Source organism: Myotis davidii, unplaced genomic scaffold (genome assembly GCF_000327345.1).
Source record: "Myotis davidii unplaced genomic scaffold, ASM32734v1 scaffold294, whole genome shotgun sequence".
Taxonomy (NCBI): domain Eukaryota; kingdom Metazoa; phylum Chordata; class Mammalia; order Chiroptera; family Vespertilionidae; genus Myotis; species Myotis davidii.
In genome coordinates, this window is record NW_006287706.1 from 840,421 (window position 1) to 847,467 (window position 7,047).

The window sequence follows — 7,047 nt, forward strand, 5'->3', positions numbered from 1 at the left end:
CCTCTTGCACACTCCCTGCTGGGGATCAAGCCTGCAACCCAGGCATGTGCCCTGACCAAGAATCAACTCCTGACCTCCTGATTCATAGGTCAACGCTCAACCACTGAACCAAGATGGCTGGGCTGTATTTTTTAATGAAAGAGCAAACAGATGAGAATGTAACATTAGGAAGTACCAATATTTAAGTTTTGTGTAAAGTATGAAGTCTCTAAAGAGAATAATATTGCTAGACCAGTGGCAGAAGGAAGCTAATAATGTTGAAGGTTTAAGACAAAATAATTTTTCAAGAAGGAAGAAGTGGTCAAGAATGTGTTATTGTAAGTAATAAAGCAATGCAAAGTTAATTTTTAAGTTGACAGTTACTAGGTCTTGGCTATTAGGGTAGCTTTCTCTAATTTTAAAACTCAATAATAGATACTTCCCTTGCATTCACCTTGCTATTTACTTTATTAACTATTTTTATATTAACAATATTAATTTTATACACTCTATTTTTAAGTGGTTCATATTTCTGCTGTATTTTCACATCCCTTTTGGAAAATGTTTATGAATATTTAATATTTTTGATCTGACGTTTCATTAATCTATTTAAAAAAATTAAAGAGATAAAAACTTAAAAAAGATTTGTGCATACAAAAATATTTGCTAACATCTACATGCTAAGAATCTAAAATTAAAGGAAATAAAAGTACTAAATAGGAGGACATTATTTAAAGAAATAATGATTAAGAATTTTCTCATATTCAAGAAAGATGAGACATCTCCTAGATGTTGTTTTCACATAAAAAAAAAAACCCAAACCAGTATTTAAAAACAATTCACAACCAGAGTAGTGAAATTTAAAAATACAACACACATCAACTAAAGTATGCATATTCTTTTCCACTGCACACAAGAAAGACAATATAAAAAAGTGTATTTTAACATACCAGCAATTGATGAAATAATTAAACCTACTATTTAAAATTGCATCCCAACATGTGAAATACTTGGAGATAAATCTAACAATGTATGTGAAGAATTGGGCTCCCGGCCAAAAATAATGTGTGGTTTTTCAGACACAACCAAAGGCAGTTATATAGGTTTTACCCGGCAGGCCTCATGGGGAAGAGCTGCCTTGTCCACACCACACATAGTGCACACTCAGCACATTTCCCCCCTACCCCATCTCCCTTGCTCCCAGTTGCCAGGTCCATAAAACTGTGAGTCTCCTTTTTTGTTTTGAGAACTCTCTTCACGCTGTAAAGACCTTCACATCCCTTACATGCTGAGCCTCCTGAGTGATGTTCCATGAGGGAAAATGGGACGGGAGATAGTTGGCACCTTTGCTGCTTTTATTAGAAAAAAAATCATTGGTTAATAAGATTATATAGATTTCAAGTGCAGACTTCTGTGATACATGTTCTACATACTGCATTGTGTGCCCATCATCCAAATAAAATAATCTTCCATCTCCATATATTAGAGCCTCTTTACGCTTTAGTATCCCCAACCCCTTCTCTTGTCTGTGTCTATGAGTTTCAGTTTCATAACACACATATGAGTGAAATCATGTTGCTTTCAGATTTTTTTGGACTGACCTATTTCACTTAGAATAATACTTCCAAGGTCCATCCATGTTTTTGCAAATAGCAATATTTCATCTTTTCTTATGGCTGAGAAGTATTCCATTGTATATATGTGCCACATATTCCTTATCCAACCAATATTCTATTGAGGGACACTTTGGTTGTTTCCAAGTCTTGGCCACCATGTATAATGCTGCAGTGAACATAGGGACACATGTATCTTTCAAAATTTGGGGGTAGATACCAGGAAGACATGGTGCTGGGTCACCTTTGCTGCTTTTACTAGTAAAGTCTTGCTTATTATATTGTGGCTGTAAGTAATTAAAGGCTTGACTGTCACTTTTATTATTTTGGATTATTATTTTAATTGGCTATTATAACACCCGGTAACTCAGCTCTCTCTTTAGCTCAGCTGAGCTCCTAACCATATATGTAAGACTTTTACACTGCAAACTACAAACAGGAGGAATGAAAGAGGAGTCCTGTTATGTTCAAGGATTCAAAGAATCTTGGAAGAATCAACACATTGAAGGTATCAATGCTCCCAAATTAATCTATAAATTCAGAGGAATCTCAAAATCCCAGTTAAGGTTATTTGTTTGTTTTGTTTATTTGTTTGTTTTTGAAAATATTGACAAGTAAATTCTAAAAGTCTACGGAAATACAAAAGATATAAAATAGCCAAAATGATTTGAAAGGGTTTATATCTGATTTATCTACAGTATTCAAGAGAGTATGTTATTTAAAAAAATAAACATATATTAATGGGACAGAATATAGGGTGCAGATAGACCCACATACAAATGGCCAAGAAGAGATGAAAATAGAGCACTGACATTTCTCAAGTATGCTTCACCCAGCTTTCAATTATATTAACTTCTTATGTGACCATGGGAATTTTGTCTAAATCCTTCAAAATACACAGCAATAGAATAATGACTACTATCATAAAAGAGAAAGGAATTCAAGAATGACTCTATAGAAATTAAAGAGATGGCAATTAGCTATTCAATTTTGATAACTAAATAAAAAACATTTTGAAAATAAAAAACTTGAGCAAAAGATATTGTGAAAATTCAAAGATTTAAAGACATAGGTTGTGTTTTGTAATCTTATTCTAGTAGAAATTCGAGATCTTGGAAGAAAATGTCAATGTGCAACTGAACAGTTGGTTAATTAGATGGTGAAGATGAAAAGGATTTAATATTCTGTACTTTGGCTTGAGATGCAAAAGTGATAACTTCTTGGCAAGGGATAAAGAACGTCTCTGAAAGACTTGAGATAATATGTTTGGCAAAGTATATTTAACCTAATGAAATTACTTCAAATTTTTTTTTTTTAGTTATTATGAGAAAAAAAATCTCAAAATATATAGCATTTAATGATAGAACAAACATATAACTTAAATAACTTATATGAGGAGTTTTCCTATGATTATTGAGAACAGATAGAGCCTAAGCAATCATCAACAGTGTCAAGAGCATGAAAAATAAGGAAAGACAGAGACACTGCCACAGCTTGTAGGAGACTTAGGATACATGAAAACTAAATGCAGTGGAATGGCCTGACTTGCATCCTGAAACAGAAAAAAAAGTGTAGAAAAACCAATAGTTTACTTAGTATTTTACCAGAACTAATTTTTTTTTTTATTTTGACAAATTTGCAATTTTTTTCTTATAGTACTTAGTTTCACCACACCATTTTTCTTTTATAATTTATTCTATAACTCATACTAGAAGCCCATTGCATGACATTCATGCATGGGAGTGTGTGTGTGTGTGTGTGTGTGGGGGGGGGGGTGTCCCTCAGCCTGGCCTGCACCCTCTCCAATCTGGGATCCCTATCACAATCCAGGAGCACTGGCTCCTAACCACTCACCTGCCTGCCTGATTGCCCCTTAACCACTCCCCTGCCAGCCTGATTGACGTCTAACTGCTCTCCTGCTGGCCTGATCTCCCACAACTGCCCTCCCCTGCTGCAACCCACCTCCTCCGCCAGGACCCGCCTCCTCCTTGTGAGGTAGGGAGATGCTGGAACCCGCCTCTTCCACACAAGGTGGTGGAGATGCCACGCAGAGCCATGGAACCCCCAGGCCTCATCACGTGGAGCAGCCACTGGGCCCTGCCTCCGTTGTGCACATGACCATCTTGTAATGATGTGAGGGTGTGGTACCACCTAGGCTATTGTTAGTATAGATAGGTACTGATATAAAAACAAATAAATAGATTAGAAAAAATTCTTTATTCTTATTATTTTGATTTAGTTTAAATATGAATCTTATAATGAGACATGGCAACAAATAAAGTACTGTATAATACGCTGTTTTATATTTGATTTTGATTTTTATTGCAATGGCTTTTATTAACTAAAATAACAAGAGTAATTTAAAAGTACATGCTGATTTTCTAGATATAACAGGTTTTTGACTTAATTATCCATTGAATTCCTGGCTCATAAAAATTAAAAGATTTCACCCTTATGGTAGCAGCCATAAGTACACTAATTCTATTTGCTAGAGGTCATTCAGTAGGTCTTGCTCTCTCTATATAGCCTTAATTCTTTATTGTTGAAAGTATTACATATGTCCCATAAACCTCCATTTTCCTCTTCCAGCCTGTCCCCACCCCCCACCCCCAGATCTGGCCTTCACCCTCCATTATTTGATCTCTCATCACAACCCTCCCGCCTCCACCCCACATGCCCTCGCTTCCTTCCTTCTAAGGTTTTATAGTCTGTTCAATGATTCTGTGTCTCTGGATTTATTTTTGTTCATCAGTTTTTGTTCATTATATTCCACAAATGAGTGAGATCACGTGATAGTTATCTTTCTCTGACTGGCTTATTTTATTTAACATAATTCTCTGTAGGTCCATCCATGCTGTTGCAAGTGTTAAGAGTTCTTTCTTTTTTACAGAAGCATAGTATTCCATTGTACCATAGTATTCCATAAATGTACCATAGTTTTTGTGTGAATCTTTTGTTATGAGGTGGGTGTCTTGTAAACAGAATATATATGGGTCATGTTTTCTTATTCATTTAGCTACCCTATGTATTTTTATTGCAGCATTTAATCCTTTTCACATTTAAGGTTAATATTTCTAATCCTTACTTCTCTTCTTGTCTTTCTGGCACCCCTATTGTGTGGATGTTGCTTCATTTCATGTTGCTCCAAAGCTCCCTTAGACTCTCCTCCTGCTTTTTAATTTTTTTCTCCAATTGCTGTTCAGATTGGGAGTTTTTATATTCTGTCTTCTAACTTGCTGATTTGGTTCTCTGTGTCTTCTATACTGTTGAAATCTTCCATTGTGTTCTTTATTGCAGCTATATCATTCTTCATTGCCTCTTGATTCTTGCATATGTTGGTGAAATTCTCAGCCAAACTGTTGAGTATCTTTTTCACCATTAGTCTGGTTCCTTCTCTGAAATATTGCTTGCCTCCATTTCATTTAGTTCCTTTTCTGGTGATTGTTCCTTTTCTTTTCCTTAGTGGATTGTTTCTTTGTCTCCCCATTTTACTGTCTTTTTCTGGCCCTGGGCACCCTGCTCGGGATCTGAGAGGTTGAAGCCACTACTTGCCCAATAGTCAGGGACTGGTTAGCCTGGAAGCTAGGTCTGCCTTGAGTTTCACACCTTCATTGCCTCTGCTCTGAGTTGTACCCCCTTCTCTCATGGCTCTGGTCTCTCAATTGTCTGCTTCAGATACTAGAAGTTGGTGGGGAGCATGCACAGTTTCTCTGGTGTGTGATTCCTTGTGAGGGCCCAGATCCCTCTGGCTTACAATTCACTGTGTGGCCCCACACCCAAGGTAGGATGTCACCCTAGGTCCCCCTGGCAGTGCACTTGCAGTGTGGTCCTGTGGCCTGTGTTTGGGCCCATTGGGCCATACCTGTTGCTTTGTCCTGGGGCCAGAGATTGAGCATGCAGGCCAACAGCTCTGTCCCGGGGCTGGGGATGGGGAGGGGTCTGGGGTACCCCTGGCTTCCACTCAAAACACTGGGCCCTAAAGCACAGATTCCTGAGATTCTGGGTCTGGGAGGTCTCTCTGGCATGCATTCACTGAAGATGTCTGGGAGCCTGGGTGAGGCAAACATATCACTCACGGCCGAGACAAGGTGGTGGTTCCACATGGGTTATGGCTGGCAAGTGGCTCTTTCAACAGGTCTGGGTGTGTTGTCCCAGGGCAGTCAGGGTATTGGTGTGGCTGTGCTCCTGGTCTTGGCTGCTTCCCTCAAAAAATAGTGTAGGCTCTGAAACAAAGCCATGCCAGCCTGGGAGTGCTCGAGGTAGTAGCAGGGGATCCCCATCAAGGAGAGCTTGATCTACCAGTTCCTGGAACTCCTGTGGTATCTAGCTGTCTATGCTGTTATATTTTAATAGGTATTGCATTGGATCTATAGATTGCTTTGTGTAGTAATGGCATAAATTCTTCTAACCCATGAACACAGTATATTCTTCCACTTGTGTGTATTTTTCTCTGTTTCCTTTTCCAATGTCCTATAGTTTTCTGAGTACAGGTTTGGCATATTGAATATAAAGCCCCTTAAGTCCATTTAGTTTGAAAGATGCTAAATGGTCAACTAACTTTATTTATTAATTATTATTTCAGCATATTGTGAGTCCTTTATTTTCAGTTTTGTTAAGATGGATATTGCTGTGTATAAATATTTAAATATATAAAACATTAAAAAGCAAAAGGCACTGTTAAATGCAATTTTTAAAAATGGATCATATATAAAATACCCTATGTTTAGATTTTTTAAATTTAATTTAAGATACAATTTTATTTATTTGGTGTTTTCTCCATACATTAGCTGGTATTAATTAATCATCTCATGATGCAAATCCACTCTATTTATTAGGTCTCCCACAAAATGTGATTTCTAAAATTCCCTCTTATTCATATTTCTGTAGAAAATTTAAATCCATTTTCTAAAAACAATTCAATATGTGACTAATTTAGAGCATGTTTGTAAACTCAATTTTATTATTAACATAAAATTACAGACCCCTAATTACATATAAAAAGAGAAATATAATATAAATTTAAAATGTATCTGTAAATATATAAGAAATTTATAGTTCATGCACCTAATCCTTATTTACTATAATTAACACTGTTGCTAACTTAAGTTTTGAATTTTTATACAGTAACTATATTTATTTATGCAATGCTTTCTCTTTTTAATTGATACAAATAATATATTTTCTTGTCATTGAGGATATAACTTAGATTTTTCTAACTATTCTAATTTAAGGAATAGTTTTCAAAATGAGAATATATTATTTATATCATTGACCTGTGACTATTTTTCTTTTATCAAAATGCATAGATATGACACAGGATCATTTTATACTTTCCATGGCTAGTTTAAAATAATACCATTTGCTGAATTTTTGAACAGGTGAATTTTCCCCCTCAAAGTGTTAGGCAGTAACTCTCTCTCTCTCTCTCTCTCTCTCTCTCTCTCTCTCTCCTCTC